The sequence below is a fragment of the Notamacropus eugenii genome, chromosome 2, assembly GCF_028372415.1.
Source record: "Notamacropus eugenii isolate mMacEug1 chromosome 2, mMacEug1.pri_v2, whole genome shotgun sequence".
Classification (NCBI taxonomy): Eukaryota; Metazoa; Chordata; class Mammalia; order Diprotodontia; family Macropodidae; genus Notamacropus; species Notamacropus eugenii.
In genome coordinates, this window is record NC_092873.1 from 236,527,423 (window position 1) to 236,548,866 (window position 21,444).

Here is a 21,444-nt window from a genome sequence, read left to right on the forward strand (position 1 = left end):
TGAATATATACCATTTATATGACATGTCCCAAAAGTACAGTTTCAAACTTTAATAGCTTAAAACTCTATAGTTGTCACTTAACTTCCGGGATAAATGTTCATGAGATTTAGATCCGTAAGGGACCTTAGAGCTCATTTAGTCAAATCCTCTCATTTTACAGATGAGGAAATATAAAATGTACAGGCTTAAATGACTTGGTCAGTGTCAGAAAGGTTTGAGGCATGGAAGCAGGTGTCCAGTGCAGCTCTTCTTCAATCTAATGCCCTTCCCACCACAGTACCCTGTTTCAGGAAAACTGGGGAATGACAACCATTTATGGTGTGTGAATCTAATGGAATACTATAGTACTGTAAGAAATGAGGAAGTTGATCATTTCAGAGAAACGCAGAAATGTTTATTTGAAGTGATGCTAAGCCAAGTAAAGAGAACCAGAGATGCTATTTAAGCTATAACATCGACAGTATGAAAGGAACAGATTTTGAAAGCTGTCAGAACTCTGTTCAATGTCGTGACCATCCAGTGTTCCTAAGGACCATCGTGGACTCCTGCTAGTCTCCTCCTGATGGAGAAATAGTGGACTCAGGGTACAGAATAAGATGTATATGGATCTAGATATATATACATGCAAACATATAGATGCATATATGCACATGCATACATATATGCACATGCATACATATATATACACACACATAAATATGTGTATATAAAAGATGTTTTATGACCATAGCCAATGAGGGGATTTGTTTTGCTTTACTAGGTATATACTAGGTAAATATTTTGTTTTTCTTTTTTTCTCTAATAAGGCATGAGGTTGGAAGGAGAGAAAATAGATTTATAATAATAGTAATAACATTAGTTAGCATTTAAATAGCACTTCCTATGTACTAAGTACTTCGTAATTTGCACAGCATCCTTTCAACAGCCCTGGAAGGTAAGTACCATTATTATCCCTGTTTTACACTTGGGGAAACTGAGGTGAATAAAGATTTAAGTGAGATGCTTAGGGTCACACAATTAATAAGTGTCTGAGGCCAGATTTGAATTCAGATCTTCCTGAAACACAGTGTAAAGCTCTAAATACTGCAACATCTAGCTGTTTGTTCTGCTGTTCATTAAATGTAAAATTTGACTTAAAAAAACAAATTGTCTAAAGTAAGTTGCCATAAACAGATTCCAGTTGATGTCCATTATAAGAATGGAAATATATTCCCATGAGTGTAGGATTGGGTTGAAATCCTTTAACAGAGTGAGATATAAAAACTTTTAATGAGAGAGTTATAGTTAGAACTCAGCTGAATGGATTATGTGTCATTTTGTACTAGATGGTTATAAGTCTTCCTTGGTTCATTTTACCTTGTATTTTTAGTGGTTTTTTTCAGTCTTCTCTCTGCTCTTAGGTGGATTATTGTCTCTCCATGACTTTAGAAATCTTCCCATAATTGGGAAGACTATAAATTCATAGCTCCCAGAAATTTTTTCTTTTCTTTCTCATTCTTATAATAAATTTGTAATTTCAAAAAGATATCTAAGAAGGCTAGTTTTCCGGTAGGCAAACACATAAGATCATAGCATCGTAATAGCTGATAATAATAGCTAACATTTATATATCACTTTAAGGGTCGTAAAATATTTCACATATACTTCTCACTTGAGCCTCACTACAGCCCTGCAAGGTGGGTATTATGGAAAAGACCTTGAAGGCCATCTTATCCAGTCCTTTCATTTTACAGTTAAGAAAGTCAAACCTCAGAGAAGTTAAAGGGCACATAGTTCTTTTGGTTTTACAAAGATAGTAATGAAAATCGTTAACATTCACTGTATATATTGAGTAAAGGTTTTCAGAGTACTTTATATTTATTATGTCACTTGATTCTCACAACGACTCTGTGAAGTAGCGGCTATTTTTATTCCTCTTTTGCCAATGGGGAAACAGGTTGAGTGAGGTTAAATGACTTACCCAGAGTCAATATTTGAGGTAGGATTTGAACTCAGGTCTTGCTAAGTCAAAGTTCAGTGCTCTGTACCTCCTGTCTATAACAGCAATGGCTTTACATTTGGCTAAACTTTTGCAGAGTTATGATCGTTTGTGTTGATGATATTTTGATCACCCATTAAAGTTTTTTTCCCATGCCTCATTGAGGTATGAAGGTTTTGGTAGCTGAGCCCAGGCTCTGGCAGTTATTACTAAGTTGGAAAAGTTTCAAGCATAGGTCTGTGACAGACAGTGAGTATTTCATTCAAGAATCAACCTAGATCATTTTGGAGCAGGTTGTTCACTAGCTGATGAGTTTTTAAAATTTATTTTTATTGTTTTTTTAGCCAAGCTACTAATAAAGATCTTCTAACAGAGTATGTCTAAGTTGCTATATATCCCCAAGGTCAAATAGGTAGTAAGTGGCAGGTCCAAGGTGTACTTACCTTAGGCTGATAATTCTTAAGTTCAGAGCTTGAGGTTATATAAACAGAATGAGTTTCCTACTCTAACATTACATAAATTTGAAATATCATCTAAGGCAATTATTTGAAATGAGGAGGATTTGCACTCTTTTGGTTATTTGGCAGGAAAGGCACCAAGCAAATATAAAATAAGATCATCCCTGGCTTCCTTTAAGTCTTGACTTAAATCCTACTATCTACAGGAAACCTCCCCCAAACCCTCTTATTTCAGTGCCTTTCCCTCTTTTAATTATTTCCTATTTATCTTGTAAATAATGGGCAGTTACGTGGTGTGGTGACCAGAGGGCTGTGCCTGGAGTCAGGATGACCCAAGTCCAAATCTGGCCTCTGAAACTCACTAGCTTATATGACCCTGGGCAAATCACTTAACGCTGTTTGCCTCAGTTTCTTCATCTGTATAACAAGCTGTAGAAAGAGATGGCAAACCCCTCCAATATATCTGCCAAGAGAACCTCAAAAAGGGGTCATGATGAGTTGAACATGATGGAAATAACTAAACTAAAACAATTGTATGTAACTTGCTTTGTCTATATTTGTTTGTGTGTTGTCTCCCCCATTAGAACATAAACTCCTTGGGGGCAGCCCCTGTCCTTTGCTCTTTTTTGTATCACTGGTGCTTAGGACAATGCATGGCACACACTAAGTATTTAATAAATGCTTATTACTCTTGCTCACCCTTACCTAATAATAGTATTAATAAGACTAGTTCACATTCACACATTTGATCTTTTACAAGTACTTCCTCTCTCTCTCTCTCTCTCTCTCTCTCTCTCTCTCTGTCTCTGTCTCTGTCTCTGTCTCTGTCTCTGTCTCTCTCTGTCTCTCTCTGTCTCTCTGTCTCTCTGTCTCTGTCTCTCTCTGTCTTTCTCTGTCTCTCTCTGTATATATATATTTGTGTGTGTGTATCTTTATCCTATATGTATTCTTTGGAGTTTGCAACCAACTCTCATTATTCTATTTTACAGATGAGGAAACTTATTAAATGTCTTAATGGTGGTAATCTTCAGAACTCATCTGAGGTTTTCTAGACATGAGAGCATATTTGTTACCATTGGCAGTAAAACTGTGAAAAGAAAGAAGGTCATAGATCTAAAGAAGAGTATGAATCATACTGTTTCTCATTAGGGAAAATGTTGGCCCAATGGCAGATTGTCCCTCAGTCTGCTGATTCATCCTTAGGTTCTTTAAACAGATGCTGATATCATTATATTTTCACTTTACCCAGTGTTTTCCTTATAGCTCAATATTTCAAATAATAGATCCCCGATTCCCAGGATTGCACAATAGTTTTATATAAGAAGATGCCTGGAGGACATTTCTTAACATCTGTTTAAACAAGTTGCAGGAAAATTTGGAGGTTTTTCACATACCACTAGACATAAATATGTTCAGAAAAGACAAAGAAGAATTAAAAGTTTATTGGAATTGATCCTTAAGCTCTCTCATGAAATTTAAAGCTAAATTAACATGCAGTTCTATATGTTAACATCAAGGTTAACATATATACTTAATATATAAGTATCATAATATACTTAGAATCCAAATGAATGTTGACAATATACAAGTGTCTAATGGAAAACATAATTCATTGCACTTGCTGACATAGATAAAATGATGACATAGATGAAAAAAAATGAGTGGTATTTAGGGCCAAATCACTCAAAGTGTGAGGGCAGCTGCTAAAAACAGGTTCAGAGGTTGATTTGAATTAAGATGGAGATTGTTTTTGTAATAGGGAAACTGATATTTGACCTTTCAACAATCCCCGGCTAAAGCATAAGGTTTCACTTTTGCTTGACCATTTCAGTCTTTTTTTGTACATCTCTGAATCTTACTGGACTTCTAATTTTAGAACACGATTTGGAGTTAAGCAACCTGAGCTTGAACTGTGGTACAACCTTGGACAACTGACTTCATTTGTCTTGGCCTCAAAACCTCATCTGTAAAAATGAGGGGCTAGGATTAGATGACTAAAATTCCTTCCAATCTCAATCTATGATTCCATTAGCCTTTGAACCTATAGGATCACTTATTTATTGTAACTGAAAAAAAACACTTAATTTCCTGTCATCCAGACTTCATTTTGTGTATAAATATTCTCACCACTCAATCAATTACCCTACTCAAAGCATGCAGGCCCCCTCAAGATATGGGACTAATTGACCATTTTAGTCAAATTGAACTTTTGGTCAGTCAGTGCAGTCTAAACTCCATTTGACTTACTCTTTTAGGTGAATGATCTGCTTGACTTTTTCACAGAATTTCACTGAATGAAAACAATTATTTTATTTTCATCCTGAAACCCTGAATTCACCAAAACTACCACAAAAATAGACTTTATCTATGACTAGTGAGGTATGCAGGTGGATTTCTGGGAGACAAGAAGAGATCGAGATGCAGTTGGGGGAATAATGTCTTCAAAGAGAACTCGCAAGTCTACATGTTACTAAAACTCTCCACAAAAGCACCAGATTACCTTACCTTCAGCTAAGAAGGAGTGAATGTTAGGCCATTGAACTTCTGACTGAGATGGTCCAAGATTAGCCAGAGATAAGCTTGACATTGCATCAAACTTCCTTTACTTTGCTACCCTGTCATCATCACCAGGGATTAAATCACATAGAATTTCCAAATAGATTCCAGGTTTGGCTGACCTATGGAACAGTGGCTGCTTTCCAGTTCCTGAATTGGCACCTCTTAGGTGGCTGTGCAAAATCATGCTCAGATGCATTGGCCTTGTGAATATACTGTGTTTTCATAAACCTTTCTTGGCCTGTAAATAACAACTCGATTCCTATCCCCTGCATTGACCTTTGTCACTTGACACACTCTGAGTCAGCATGCTTTGAAATAGAGACAGTTTTAAGATGCCAAATTCTTTAGAAGCTAATTTGATAGTAGTTATGGCTTCAGTCCAGAAAATGAGTTATGTGAGTTCACCGCAATTCTTTCCTCTCTCCCCCACCCCACCTACTTCTGGTTTTTAGAAGAGAGGGTTAGAGAAGGAAAGTGACTTTGGAAAGAGAGAGATAACATATTAAGGTAGTTCTTAAAGGATTCTTAAGGAATTTTATAATTCTTTAGTAAAATCAAATTAAGTTTGGAGAGTATGCTCACATTGTTTTAACCCAAATGCTCATAACTGTATGCTCACTTTACTATCTCAAATTAGTTATACTTGTGAATTTTCTAGGCAGCTAATATCTGACTAGAAATAGGCCTTCTAAACTGGCTTCCCAAAACATAAATCTAGATAAGCTATTCCTATATTCAATTTATTTTTAAAGTATTCAAACTGTTCAATTTGCAAGCATTTTTCTCTCCATTTCACTATCCTTTATCAAAAAACAAAAACAAAGAAGTTAAGCAAAACAAATTCTCATGTTGTCCATGCCCCAATATTTATGTCTCATTCTGCTTCTAGAATCCATCACTTCTCTTATTCTTAGCTTCTAAAAAACGGCAACATCCTTTTATTTGACGTGTGGCATCAAGGGAAGTCATAGCTGCTGTTATTTTCTTATTTTTAAAAATGCATTAAGAACCAGAAGCCTCCCTGCCCCTTTGATAGCTCTTTACGATGAGATCCTTCATTTGTTTGCTTCTTGGTTTCGCACTTGATTTACAGCTGGCCTCTTTCATACTTTTGGAGGGAAGGTGTAGGCTGGTCTGATTAATACTTTCCTGGAGTACTGAGTATTGTGTTGTTCAAGGATCTCAGGGACAGACTGAAGACCTGAAAGATTTTAGTACTCTTAGAATGCTCTAATTTAGGGCAAAATATGATTATTGTCACCTTTTGTTTGAGCTTTGCAAGTTCCTGACTGCATTTGGATCTGAGCAGGAATAATGCTGATGCTGAATTCTGCCCTTACGTGTAACCCCAGAAAATCTCTGTTGGTTCAGAGTGGCATTTTTGTGCCTCCCCTTGGTCTGGGATTTCTCTCCTGGTTATTCCTGTACAGACTAGATGCTGAAAATTAGATCCTGTTCTGCCCCTGAGCTCTGAACCCCACCTTTGCTACTGTCTTCTGAACTTTCACTTTTCTTAGTATACTGTGCAAGACCTTCTTACCCAGAACATCATGTGCACTTCTCAGTTAATTCTGAATCTGTGATCTGAAGCCAAGTAGGTGGCAAAAACTACCACTTGGCACCTTTTCCCATCACAGTAGTTTAGTATGGATTTTGGGATGTTCCAATCTGGTTCTGGACCTCCTCTTGTCCCGGCGTCCAGATTTTTTCTTGGTGTTGGAGCACTGTATGACATGCTCCTGGCCTGACCCTATCCCTTCTGACTATAGACCTCCACATCCGTCTCCCTGGGCTGGAAGAATGACTCACTGTGACTTTTTATGGATTTCCCCACCACTATTTAGCCTGGTACATTTTCTAGATCTGTGTGAAGGAGTTTTGTGGAAGGGAATTCCACTGTACTCTTTTTACCATCTGCCATCTTGGCTCCAACTCTAGCTGATGTGAGTCAAGTTGTATTCAGTACTCCCAATGTATTATTTGTTTTCCTCTTTCATACATATGACGCCCCTCTTAACTGATAGGAGGTGAAATTTTAAGGAAGTTTGATACACTAACTTCCATAAAAGTTCTCCTCAGATATCTCATTGTGACCTTCAAGGGATCAAGAGTTCTTGAAAGTTATACCTATCTAGTGCAAACTCTGGAAAGTGTACCAGTCTGGAAAAGCTTGAAGTTTGGTCTTGTCAATAGATTTTATATCTGCTATGAAAGGACTATTCTAGTTATATATATACATATGTATATATATATCTCAGAAAGCTCATGATAAGAAGGTTAGTTGGTAACCACGGGATGGTATTTTCTTGAGATAGCCTCAAGTCACGAGTGTTATCTACTGGAGAGTGAATATAAAGTGAAAGTAAAGTAAAGTATTCAGATGAATGTTATCAGGGATACCTAGAATATTCTCTCTCCTCATCTATACTTCCTGGTTTCCCCAGCTTTCTTCAGGTCCCACCTACAATCTTGCCTTATACAGGAAGCCTTTACTGAAGCCACTTAATTCTGATGCCCTGCTCACCACTCCCCCATCTCTCGATTATGTCCAATTTATCCAGCGTAGATCCAGTGTTTCTTCATAGTTATTTGTGTGTTGTCTTCTACATTAGACTGGGGGATCCTTGAGAGTAGGGACTTTCATCTTTCCTTGTATCCCCAGCGCTAATCACAGTGCCTAGCATATAGAAGGCACTCACCATAAAGCTTACCATGATATCATCACTTTGTCAATAGTGGGGGTTAAAACATGCTCCAATAATGATGGACAGTAAATCTTTCTAACTCTAATATGGAAGATTAAGGAAGTCAATGTTGTCCTTGTTTCCTAATGTCTATATGTCATATTGGTATTTACATGGATGTGAACACATTTATATACTAGGTAACACAAACACTGTAAGTAGTATCTATATGCCTATGGCAGAGTTCAAATCCCTTCTCTGCCACTTACTGCCTGTGGGATCTTGGGCTAATTATTTAACTTTTCTGGGACTCATTTTCCTCATCTGTAAAACAACTGGGTTGGATAAGAGGACTTTTAAGATCCCTTCCAGCTATAAATTTATGAGAGGATAGTGTGAGTCTAGGATTATTTGTAGACATTTTGTGCTAATGGGGCCCATATATTTTAAAGTGTACCCATATAGGAAACCCTCAGCGAGAAGCTATCTGCAAATTCAGATGAGTTCTGTGATTGGTAGTCTTAGCAAGTTGTCTAAGCACCAAGAAGTTACTGGAGTTACTCAGAGGCACACAGTCAGAATATCAGAGGTTGAACAGGAACTCAGGTCTTTCTGACTGCGAAGCCAGCTTTCTGTCCTTTATGCCATACCAACTCTTTATCATGTATAGATTGGACTTTTGTCCAGTCTTCTCTGGCTCTCTGTGAACCCATTTGGGGTTTTCTCAGTAAATATACTGAAGTGGTTTGCCATTTGCTTCTCCTGCTCATTTAACATAGGAGGAAACTGAGGTAATTAGGGTTAAGTGATTTGCCCAGGGTCATACATCTAGTAAGTGCCTGAAGTTGGATTTGAACTCACAAAGATGAGTCTTTTTGTCTTTAGGCCTAGCACTCTGTCTGCTGTGCCACCTAGCTATCCTTAGGGTTTGACTAGATGGCCACTGAGGTCAATTTCATTTCTGAAATTTTGATTCTACATCCTTAGAGAAACAGAATCTTCAAATGGGCCAAGGCATTCATGTTCCCCAGTGTGCTTAAATATAGTAGATGTCCTTAACCTTGATATTTAGTTTCAACTTTTTTCTTTCTTTTAAAAAATTTTCTATTCCTGGTTAGCTCTATAGAAGAAAATGGAGGACCATGGCAAGCTGAGGTCTGATGAAGGTCTCATTTTATCAATGAATGATAAAAATAAGGTATCAGAAATTGGTCCCTTTATTCTTGGGTCAGCAGAGGCTAAGACTTGTGTCATTGTAGATTAAAAAATAAACCAATCTCCAACCACTTTGTTACAGAATGACTGCTGAAGACTATGAAGCATTGCCTGAAAAATCTGTATCTGTAAAAAAAAATCCAGAACTACTATTAATGGAAATCACATATTTCTCTTAGAATCTATATTACTCGATATATTTCACTTGATAGTTGAAAAAGCATTAGAAGTTGTGAGAAATTACTTTAAAGCAATATGTGGCATCAATCTAAATAGTGGATATTAAAAATGTGTTTAAAACTAAATGTGTATTTTAAATTGTATTGTCTCTAATGTTTCCCATTTTCTCATTTTAATATTTATAGGCCTCTAGGAAAGATAATATGATTGTCATTAACATTAAGAATGTTATTATGAATTTTACATTTAGCAAATAATTTTTCTGGTGCTATGCAGATTCACACTGGGAATGGTCATTGCATTCTGGGCTCTGCAGAAACACATGTTCCTCAGCATATGGACTTCTTAAGTGTCACCGGATAAGTTGGTCTTATCACCAGTGGTGATGTAGTAACACATCTAATTATAATGGAGTGTTTTACTTCATATCCAATTAATATTCTTCTCAAGCAGGAAAAACCTTTTATCCTGAGGAGAGAAGAGCTATAGCAAATGCAAAATGTTCTGATCCAGCTGAGGCACATGAAATGCAAATGAAGCTATGGAGATATTTTCAGATTTGACACACTATTCCATTAGTTTATGTCTATAGATAGACTTCTTTCTTGACTTATGAGGCAAGATGGGACTGGTAAAGATGAACCTATTAGCTGAAATAATTCAGCTAATAAATGAATAATAAATGAAACATAAAAATTAGATAGCAGTCATTGTTTCTTTTTTCTTTAGGTCAATAAAGGCTAAACTCAGGTTTAGCTATCCTTCCAACTAAGATTAGTAGATGAAAGGATCATGGTTTCAGAGCTGCAAGACCTTAGAGTTCCTTAGAGAGATTGAGTCCACCCCACCCCCATTTTACAGATGATAAAACTGAGGTACAAAATAGGTGACTTACCTAGGGTCATTTAGGCAGCAAGTTTGAGGCAGGATTTGAACTCAGGTCCTCCTGACTCCAATCCAGGGTCATATTCATTATAGTATTCTTCCTTTTAAACCAGTCCACTTGGTTTGAATGATTTGCCCCCTCTGCTCTCTAGAACCACACTTTTCCTCTTATTAACTGATATCTAGAATTCTCCTTCACAGCTTCATTGCTGTAGTTTGTATGATTTTGAGGTGAAAGAAAAAGACATGATCCTTTAGTAAAACCCTCTCATTTGACAAAGCAGGAGATTGATTAAGGTTTTAATTCTCATTAAAGGGAGGATAAATAACATAGATTGAGAGCCCAACTGGACCTCAGAGATCATCTTTTCCAATTCCCTTATTTTATAGATGCAGAAACTGAGACCCAGAAAGATGAAATGAGGAATCTGCTCTCCCACAAAATGGTATGATACCTACAAAGGAAGGCACAAAACTGTTTGTTCAGCGAACATGCATCGATAAAACACAAAAGATCATGGAACTTGTAAAAAAGTATACATGTCAAAAAACAGCATGGCCATGACACATAAGCAGAAGGCATTTCCATAGGCACCCATGGACAGCATGCATTTCTAGCCAGGGCAACTTGCAGCTTCAATCTTTCAGAGCCACTGATGTCCTCTGGCAGTATAACCACCAAGTTATCTATGACTTCCTATAGAGTTTGACACATTGGTTTTTTCTGCTAGGCATCTCCACATGTCCTCTGGTAGTGAAGGTACTCTCTGCTACCACATGCTGATATTTCAGACCCTTTTGGATGCCTCCTACTATTCTTTGCTACCATCTGCTGATGGTGTAGTGGCTAGTAATCCTCACCATGGCACCTACTTGAAGGAGTTTCTTATGATGATGTAGCTGTCATGCTGATCTCAGCAGGACCAACCCTCCTCCAAATGTCCTCCTTGGTTCATTATCTGGCATCATATCCCACATTTATCCAGGTATCTTTACGGTCACCTAATACTTTGTCCAGCATCCACTAAAGAAGCTGTGGTTAGTAAAACTCTCCATTTAAGAGGAGCTATTAACTAGTTCTTCCATCTAGCTCTACTATCCACTGCTGAGAACCGTAGCTATTAAATCTCTCCTGTAGAGAACCGACATAGCTCATTTAGCTTCTTCATTCAGCCTTTTACAATGCTTTAGCTACATGTGTTTACTGTGTAAATGAGTAGTTATTTAATTGGATAACCCAATGTTGGTTGGTAAACTAGAGCTTCTGCTTTGCAGTTTTGTCCTTTGTAAATTTGATTGATTACCAACTGCAATGCCGATGAGAGTTAAAGATCTTCCCTACCCATTCATGGGCTTGCCCATTAAGGGATGCTTGATTAGGGGAGGCCCACACCTTTTGTTAATTTCTAATGAGGTACTGGTTCTCAAGGACTGTGATGCCCTCTGGCTCTGAAAAGTGTATGAATACTCTGAGGTGAGGTTTTACTTTGGGGTTTACTCATTGGAAGTGTTTGCTTGCTTGGATGAGAATCTGGCCTGCCGCTAAGACACCCTCTCTTCCCCACCCACCTTTGAAAACCCAGATGTTGGTGCTTCTTTCTCTGGTAACTATGTATGTATGTAATGGTCAGACAGCTGGATCTATCTATTGATCTATGAAGTATGTATTGCTTTCAGGCAGACAGTTGGAAGCCCTGTCTATTGGTTGATCTTTATTTCTCTGTTGGTATTTTCTGTGAAGTTCAGGGTGCTGACTTTTTCCCCTGAACTAAGTCAATGATCTATGTGCTTGATTAAATTGCTTGTTGACCCCTCAAAAGTTGCTTTCCTTTTAGAAAATCAGATCTAAGAATCTGTACAGCAGGCCCTCCTATGCATGCTAGGGTCCTTGCTGATACACCAACAAGTTTTGGTTAAATTTTGACTCTGTGCTGAACTTTGTGGTGTGTATAGGTGTGCATATACACACCTATACATATATATACACATTTTAAAACCTTAATGATAATTTTCTGACCTCAGAAAGCTTTTGATATAACTAGGAAAATAAGATTAAGAGACAAACAAGTAGAAACAACACAAGTCAGGGAATAGCAAAGTAATGAGCTTTGTGGTGTTGACGAATGTTTGGAAGTTATGGGAGGGAGATATTTATGTCTCCCAAAATGCTACAGGAAGCCTTGACATATAGGTTTTAACTAAATATAGATCTTGAGCTGGGCCTTAAAAGAGAGGTAGAATTTGGATAGATGTTCAGGAGAGGAGATGGTATTCCATTTTAACAAAATAAAACATAGCAAGACAAAGGAGAGGCAAAAAGCATTATACTATACAGGAAGCTTGAGGAGACTGGCCTGGAAAAAACATCAGATTCATTTTAGAGAGTAGTAGAAACTTAGGGTAGCTATATAATTTGGAGTTTAACTATGGAAGATCTTGAATGCCAGACAAATGAGATTAAGCCTGACTTGACACATTAGGCAATAAGGAGTCATTATAGGGTTTTGAATAAATGAATGATATGAGAAAGTATTGTTTGAGGAAGTTTGATAAGTCAAGAGTAGCTTGAATGGAAAAAGGAACCAGTTCAATCAGGGTTGTGTTGGAGTAATCCAGATGGGTACTGAAGAACAGGGTGAGGCAGAGAGAAGAATTTGACAGATATTTTGGAAACAAAATCATTAGGACTTGGTGACAAATGAAAGAGAAGGATCTTATAAGTTGAGGGGGCCATCCAATTACTAGGACTTTATCACCATGGATAGGGCTCTATGTTTCTTGATAACAAAGCCCATATTTTGTATAATTTTCAAGCCAAATAGGTGATACAGTGAATAGGATACAGGGTTTGGAACCAGGAGAACTTATGTTAAAATTTTGTAATAGATAACAACTTTCTGCGTCACTCTGGCCAAGTCATTTAACCTCTCTGTCCCTCAGTTTCCTTATCTGCAAAATGGGGATGCTGAAACCAGTTCACATCAGTTTCAGAGAGCTGACTGTTAAATTTTTAATGTAAACATTTATACCTCAAAAATTGTTCATCATTACAAATTGGAGTTTTGTTTATTGTTTTGCTCATTCTCTAGACTTAAGAAATTGGTGGAGACGATGTTAATCGTGTAAATTAAACTTTAAAGTGTGTTGTGTGTACTTGTTTTCTTCCACAGAGTTAGTTGTTCAACATTCATTGCACAACATCATATTAGATTAACTCAACACAATTGTGTTTTGTTTGCCCTGCCTGTGTCTCCACTTTGGGAAGTCCAAATTAATAATGAGGAATATCAGTGAAAACAGGCTAATGTGGGGTAAAAAGTGTTACATTTGGATTCAGAGGATCTGGTGTAGAATCCTGCCTCTGCTGCTTACCACATGTAAGATCTTCAATTTTCTTCCCTATGAATTGAGGGGCTTGTGTCCTGAGTATATTTTATTCTGAAATTATGATTATGTATGTGGTCGTATAAATTGCGTGTGTACCTAAATGATCTCAAGTCCCTCCCAATTCTGTAGCATGAATTTTAATTGCCATCATTATTAGATCCTTCTGTGTGGAATCTGGAATATATATGCATGTGTTCATAACCAATCAGAAAACATGCCCCAGAAAGTTCTAGACACGAGATAGAATGATTAAAAAAATGTTATAATGACATTAAAAGGTCAGGACATCACTGTGTCTGAATAAAAGATGTAAAATACAGTGAATACAAATTGCCAACACTGAGGGAGAGATCATTTATTGCATTTCCATTTTTCTTTTAGGGAACAAGCAATAAAATGGAAATAAATGAGCCAATTTGAGACCTAATTTTCATATGGGGACATTACTCCTGGAGGTTCATCAAAGAAAGAGGCTTATGGGAAAAAGAAAGTCATCTTCTTCATTTCTCATTTAGAGTTGACTGTCTATTCTCTCTCAGGAACTTTCTCTATCTAAAATGTAACTGTATTTTTCTTTTTAAGAAAATTGAGAATTCAGAACTGACAACATGTGTGCTTGTGACCCTAGGGAGAGGACTGGAGTTGGAGCCAAGATGATCTGAGTTCAGATCTGTGGCCCTGGGCAAATCATTTAATCTCAGTTTGCTCATCATAAAGATGAAGACAACAATTACATCTGCCTCTCAGGGACGTTGCGAGGGGGAGAAAATGAAGTGATGTATGTAATGTGCTTTTCAAGATTTACAAGATTATATATAGTACATAAACTTGCGCCTTGACATGTAGTGATGTATGTATTCATACGCCTTCTGGACACTCAATTTTTGTGTCATTTACCAATTGTTTAAAATGTTTCTCCAAGCATATTCCATATGCTTGATATGGAATATAGTTTTTTTATTTTTAAGATCCTATTTAAGATCCTATAACTATCTTTTTCTTACATATATATATACACACATATATATGCATACATACACACATTTACATACATACACATACATGCACACATATATACATATACACATATACACACATATATACATACATATATACATACATACATACATACATACACACACACACACACATATATATAGTATTCATTTGTCTCCTTGGAGAAATACCTGTTGATTTAAGGATTATAAAAATTAGAAATATTTTTTTTACATGGAAGCCATAGATCTATACATATACTGACTTGCAAATGTCGACCTTGTCTCTTACAGACAAACCTTAGTCCACCTGTCAGGGGTGCAGAGGGTTCTCGTGCCAAGCTCATGACCTTTTTTCTTCTTTGCCTTATTTTGATCATCCTTGATACCTGAGGTACCCAGGACCATCTTAGTCAATCAGTATAATCGGCACTGTGAATAGGCCTTCAAAAAATAAAGGGCCTATGCATTTGCAGGTCTTTTGACAATGAAAAAATTATCCCAAAAACAATAACCAGGATGTCTTCTTGAATATATGAGTACATATTTGTGTGTGTGTGTATATATATATATATATATAATATACATGCATACATACATAGATGCATATACGGATGTGAGGATTATAAAGTTATGTAGATATGTGTGTATGTGTTGGGGGGGTGTATTCCTAGTCATATAAATGGAACAGTATGCACATAAAGAAGCAGAGACATATCATCGTCATCTTTTCTGTTTCATAAAATGGTTAAGGGAAACATAGAGGCCAATGATGTCATTGATATTCCTAGGTGACGAAATTCCCTCTCCCAATTCAAGTCAACAATTTGACTCTGATTCTTTTTTTTGTGCAAATAAACTAGTTTCTTTTCTTAATTAAATATACCTATTTATTTTTAGTTTTCAACATTTCCTTTTAAAAGATTTTAAGTTCTAAATTTTTCTCCCTCCCAGAGTGCAATCTGATTTGGCTATACATGAACAATCATATTAAACATATTTCCATATTTGACTCTTAGATTCTTTTTTTTGCCAAATAAGCTAATTTAGTTTCTTTTAAAAATTTTTTATTCATTTATTTATTTAGTTTTAGTTTTCAACATTCGCTTTTATAAGATTTTGAGTTCTAAATCTTTTCCCCTCCCAGCATGCGATCTGAAGAGGTTATACAAGTGCAATCAAATTCAACATATTTCCACAAGTGACTGTTAGATTCTTAGAAACCCCCCCAAAGCACCAATAGGTTAGATGGCTTTCTATGGGACATCTAGCCATTACATGCCAGCGGCCTAGACCTTGAACTCAAGTGTTCAAGGATATCTCAATTGATTACTGCCTTCTTAGAATGAAATTTAGTAATCCTGGAGATGAACTCCAGAGGATTTTTCTTATTACAAAATCAGAGACACTTAGAAACCACCAATATGCTTAGGGCACAGAAGTGCCTGGGGCCTACAGACATCTTAATGCAGCCCTGGAGGCACCACAACTATGTACTGTCCTTCATTCACTCAGCTCACTTTTATCATGCCCGTGCTATATTTAGCTAACCCACCCGAGAGAGATTTTGTTATTTCTATATTTTGAAAATCTAGTCCCATGGCATTATACTGAGCATCCTATTTTGCATCTTTATCCGTGGGCAATATTTTCCAACAAGTTATGAGTCATGTTTTCATTAATGCCCCTCTCTAGTCAGAATTCTTGGCAGTATCTAATTACTTTCATCTCTAAGTGTTCACTTATTGTGAAATGCTTTTTCCTAAATCTTCAGAAATTCTAATAGGTCTATACTCTTTATCTAATTTTAGCTTCAGACCAAGAGAAGACAGAATCCAAGAGGAAGTGTTGCTTCCAATTCTATTTTGAAATATGCAAGTCCATGGCTATCTTTGGTTTCCCAAATCAAGCCAAGAAGTTCTAAACTAGTGGAACGTACATTGGAGGGGTGACTAAGGTAACAATATTGATTTTTTAAATTACACACCAGATGCTTACATGGCCAAATGAGTAGTGTTCCCTTGGAGGCTTTTACTTATTTAGAACGACAAAAATAACTTATATGGCTAAACAGTTTTCAAAGCATCATTTTCCTCCTGTGGCTCTGTATGGTATATGATCCAAGTAATTATTATTCCCGTTTTATGGATGAGTAAATTGAGACTGAAGGAGGTTAAGTTTCTTGCCCATAATTATATAACTAAGTCATAGAGTCAGTAACTACTTGTCCAATTTTCTTCCCAGCATATTATTTTGCCTCTCATAATGTTTTTGTAACTTCTTTATTAGAATAACCTTCAGCAGTTGTGTTAGTGATATCAAAGGACTTTGTCCTTCAGGGGAAAATTTTAAGACCATTTTTCTGTGTGACTTTTCAGCTGGTTGTGTCCTGAGTAATAATAACACCACCGGGAGGGGTAACTGTACATCTCCCCAGGACAACTACTTTGGGGGTAGCATGGGAAGACTTCCACCAGTGCGATGGGCAAATGAGAATGGTGAAAGTGGGTAAAGCAGGTGTTATGCAATGCTTAGAGCTTGGTCAGACATCAGAGATTCCAAGGTCATCCACTGCATCCTAGTCCATCCCCGGTTGTCTTCACTGTTGTCTTGTCACTGGACTTCGATGACTCTGGAAGAGTCTGTCTCACTTAAATCTAATTCACAAGCTAGTCAAGACATCACCCTTGTCATACCACTGGTCCTCTCAGAAAATGAAAGATGGACAGCAACGACTTTGAGGGATAACTTCAAGTAGGTTGGCTTTGAAAACAAGTCTCCTTACTTTATCATCACACTCTTTATATTGATATTCCAAATAAGTCATTTGATTTTGATTCATTTAACTCCCTACAGTTCTTTCTTTGCTGATTAAATTGTTACAATGAACTCATAACATAGACTCAGGCCATACAAGCTACAATAGAATAGCTATAATGAGTGGGGATACTAAGAAGTTTAATTTAAAATCAATAGACACATGCCCTCGTGAGTCTAAACCTTGCTCCTGGTACAAAGATTCTTTTTGAGACCTAATGGAGATAGTATTGAATTTGTAATCATATAACCTAGGTTTATGTCTCTACTCTGTCATTTACTTTGACCTTAAGTCATTTAAACTTTCTGAGCCTTAATTTTCTGCTCTGTAAGATGGAAACCAAAAGAATGCACTTTTATGTTGCTCATGGAGCTTTTTAAGAGTCAGATTATGTAGGGACAGTGTTCTAGAGTGGAAAGAGCATTGGATTTGGAGGAAGAGGACCTCAGTTATCATCCTGTACTTCATAATAATTCCTTTATTGCCTCAAGCAATTCATAGAACTTCTCTGGGCCTCAGTTTTCCTGAAAATGAGCAAGTTGTATTAAGTCATGGGATTATAGGTTCACAGCCATGAGGTATCTCAGAGATTAACTAGCTCAATTCTCTCATTTTACTGATGGAGAAAAGGAGGTGTAGAGAGATTAAATAGCTTGCCCAAGGTTACACAGCTAATAAGCAGAACAGCTGGGGTCTAGGTGGCAAAGTGGATAGGGCACCAGACCTGGAGCCAGGAAGACTCATCTTCCTAAATTCAAACTGGCCTCAGGCATTTACTAGCTATGTGACCCTATACAAGTCATTTGACTCTGCCTCAGTTTCCTTATCTGTAAAAATAATCTGAGGAAGAAAATGGTAAAACCATTCCAGTATCTTTGCCAAGAAAACCCCAAATGGGGTCACAAAGAGTTGGGCATGACTCAACAACAATAACCACTTCTGACTCTATGTTTCCGTTGTAGCACCCTTCCTTAGATGAGCTCCAAGGACTCTCTCAGAGCTTAATACTATGACCTGTCACATTCATAGCTTTGGGGAAAATTAAGAGTCATAAATCATCGAAGTCAAAAAAGCCCTTAATTTATATCTGACCTCAACGCTTATTAGCTGTGTGACCCTAGGCAAGTCACCTAACCTTTTTGCCTTAGTTTCCTTAACTATAAAATGGGCACATTAATAGCACCTACCTCATAGGGTTGTTATGAGGATAAAATGAAGTCATATTTGCAAAGCTTTTAGCATAGTACCTACATATGGTAGGTGCTGTGTAAATGCTTATTTCGTTCCCTTCCTTTGCCATTAAGTAACTGTGTGACCTCAGATGAGTAAGTGTTTTTTCACAAGAGAAAATAGGAATGGGGCAAATATGGGCTAGTTGAATTCCAAGTTCTTGTCCAACTCTCATATTGCAAGATAGTCAAATAATATGAAAGTTAGGATTTATTACATGATGTTCTGCCTTTTGTATATTGATTTGTCTTTATCCTTGGAGGATCTGAGAGTTCCTTTCAGAACAGGTTGTATCTTACAAAGAAGGAAAAATCAAAAAGGGAAAAAGAAACTTTTTGGTGGCGTTGTGAATGTCAGGCCACATGACTGACAGGGGTCAATTGAGATCGCTGAGCTAGAAACTGGGATCAGGACAGACAATTCAGAGGTTGAGAATGAAGCTTGAGAAAGCCCTCTGGAACCACAGCATTATAGAACTTCAGGATTTATACAGCTTTTAGCCAGGAAGGATATAAAATAGGGCAGTTCAAAAAAAGAGCTGAAAGTCAAAGCTGACCAAGGAGTTGGAAACTTAGGGAACCCTGCAGAAGTTGGAGGCCATGAGAGGCCAGTGAGAAAAAGCCACAGAAATAGTCAAAAGAATAAAATATATCAAAACTCATCAGGACAAGAGGACCTTGATACTTAGTCATAGCCTGCTTTGAAGAGGAATTCTGTTCCTGTTGTATCAGGAACCAATGTCTGGTTTTTCAGAGAATGGGGTTTGGAAGCTTAAATCTGCTACAATATAACTCTAAAGATATCTGAGAGATCCTAACAGAGATTAAAAAGAAACTACCTGAAAAAGCAAAGTGACTATAGATCCCTGTGGTGGAAATGTATGATTCATCATACACAAGGGATTTCCATTAATTTGCATTACACAATAACTACTTTTATTTTAAGTTTTTATTTAATATTTTGTTTTCCCCTAGCAATTTTTAACATTCATTTTTAAAACCTTGAGTTCTAAATTTTCTCCTTTCCCCTGTCACTCATTGATAAGACAAGCAATTTGATATAGGTTATACATGTGCAGTCATGCAAGACATTCATAATAGTCATGTTATGAAAAAAAACATAGACAAAGAAAAAACTCAAGAAAAATAAAGTTTAAAAGTATGCTTCAATCTGTATTCAGATGCCATCAATTCTTTCTTTGGGGATGGAGAGCATTTTTCATCATAAGTCCTTTGGAGCTGTCTTGGATTGTTGCATTGCTGAGAATAGTTAAGTCATTCATGGCTAATCATCTTTCACTTTGTATCAGCTCATACATGTCTTTCCAGATTTTTCTGGGAGCATCCTGTTCATCATTTCTTTTAGTACAATAGTATTTTATCATAATGGCATACCACAAATTGTTCAGTCATTCCCCAATTGATGGACATCCCCTCAACTTTTAATTCTTTATCTCCAGAAAATAGCTGCAATAAATATTTTTTCTGGATATAGGTCCTTTTCCTTTTTTAAAAAATCTTTTTTGGAATACAGACTGACTACTGGTATTGCTAAGTCAAAGGACATACATGGTACTATAGCCCTTTGGGCATAGTTCCAAATTGGTCTACAGAATGGTTGAATCAGTTTACAACTCCTCCAACAGTGCATTAAAGTCTCATTTTTCCCTACATTCCCTTCAACATCACAATATCTATTTTTAAAGACAATACATTTCAAATATCCCCTTTAGTCAATTATGAGAACCTTTCTAAATAATGCTAAATTCTCCTCTTCCCATCTTTTTTCCCTCCATATCCATTTCCTCCTCTCAACCCTAAAAGATATGATATACCATCTTGCATGAGTTAAATCCTGTACCTATTCATAGTAAATAAAATATAACTTTCTTTGAGTAAGATGTGTTCCCACAGATAGAATCAAATCTCCAGACAAGAGAGAGGAATTGGGGAATGTGTCCCTGCTGTGTATTCCCCCATGACATGGTAAGGAACAATGTAGGTAGGTAGGTGACCATCTCTGTGACTCAGCAGAGAATGTGTCCCAGATGTCATCCCCTGGGAAATTGTAGGAAACGACCTAGAAAAATGATGGCAAAGAATCATAATACTAATATTCATTCAACCAGATCTGGCAAGATCTATGATGGGTCCTTGGGGACGTTTTATTGGGGGAGGGGAGAATAATGTGTAAAACAGAAGCTGTAATCAAATATATACTTATATATGTATATATGTATGTATTTGTGTATGTGTATGCATGTATGTGCATATAGTGTTATGTGAAAGGAGGGCACTTGAGCTGTAGAAAGTTTCACCTGAGCAGAACTTTAAAAGAAGACAGGGAGAAATAAGGAGAGGAGTACATCCAGGTATAGGGGACAGTCTGTACAAAGATGGAATGATGGAATGTTTTGTATGGAAGACGGAATATATGAAAGAATTGTACAGTAAGCCTGTGTTTCAAATGCCAAACAGTTGTTAAGTTGTCTCAGTTGTATCCAACTCTTCATGACCCCATTTGGAGATTTCTTGACAAATATACTAGAGTGGCTTGGCATTTTCTTCTCCAGGTCATTTTACAGCTGAGGAAACCGAGGCAAACAAGGTCAAGTGACTTGCCCAGGGTCACACAGCTAGTAAGTGGCTAAGGCCATATTGGAACTTCAATCTTCCTGACTCCAGGCCCTGTGTGTTCCCCACTTCCACCTAACTTACCCCCCACCCCATCCCCTTCATTGCCATAGCTCATAGCACAAACACCAAAGATTATTTTAACCTAGAGACAAGAGGACGCTTTTGGAGTTTTGAGAAAGGGAGTGATATGGTCAGACTTGTGCTTTTGAAAGATTACTTTGATACCCATACTGTGAAAGACGTATGAAGATACTATCTTCATTCAGAGAAAGAGCACAGTATATAAAGATTGATTTTACAAATATACACATATTTGTGTTTAATGGCGGAGGGAGGAAGAAAGAAAGAAACCAATTTATGTGGTACTTGATCATGTATCTACAAGGAATAGCATGTTGTACACAATAGAGTTGCAATT

At 37.0% G+C, this 21,444-nt stretch overlaps 1 long non-coding RNA gene across 1 annotated transcript in view; it reads left to right on the top strand.

The window, feature by feature from the left end:
- Positions 1-16,349, top strand: part of LOC140523845 (uncharacterized) — a 216,244-nt gene extending 199,895 nt beyond the window's left edge. Inside the window, exons 4-6 of the long non-coding RNA XR_011973489.1 lie at positions 10,351-10,406; positions 13,976-14,125; positions 16,154-16,349. This is a non-coding gene — a long non-coding RNA (uncharacterized lncRNA). The remainder of the gene's footprint in view (positions 1-10,350; positions 10,407-13,975; positions 14,126-16,153) is intronic.
- Positions 16,350-21,444: the final 5,095 nt, after the last annotated feature.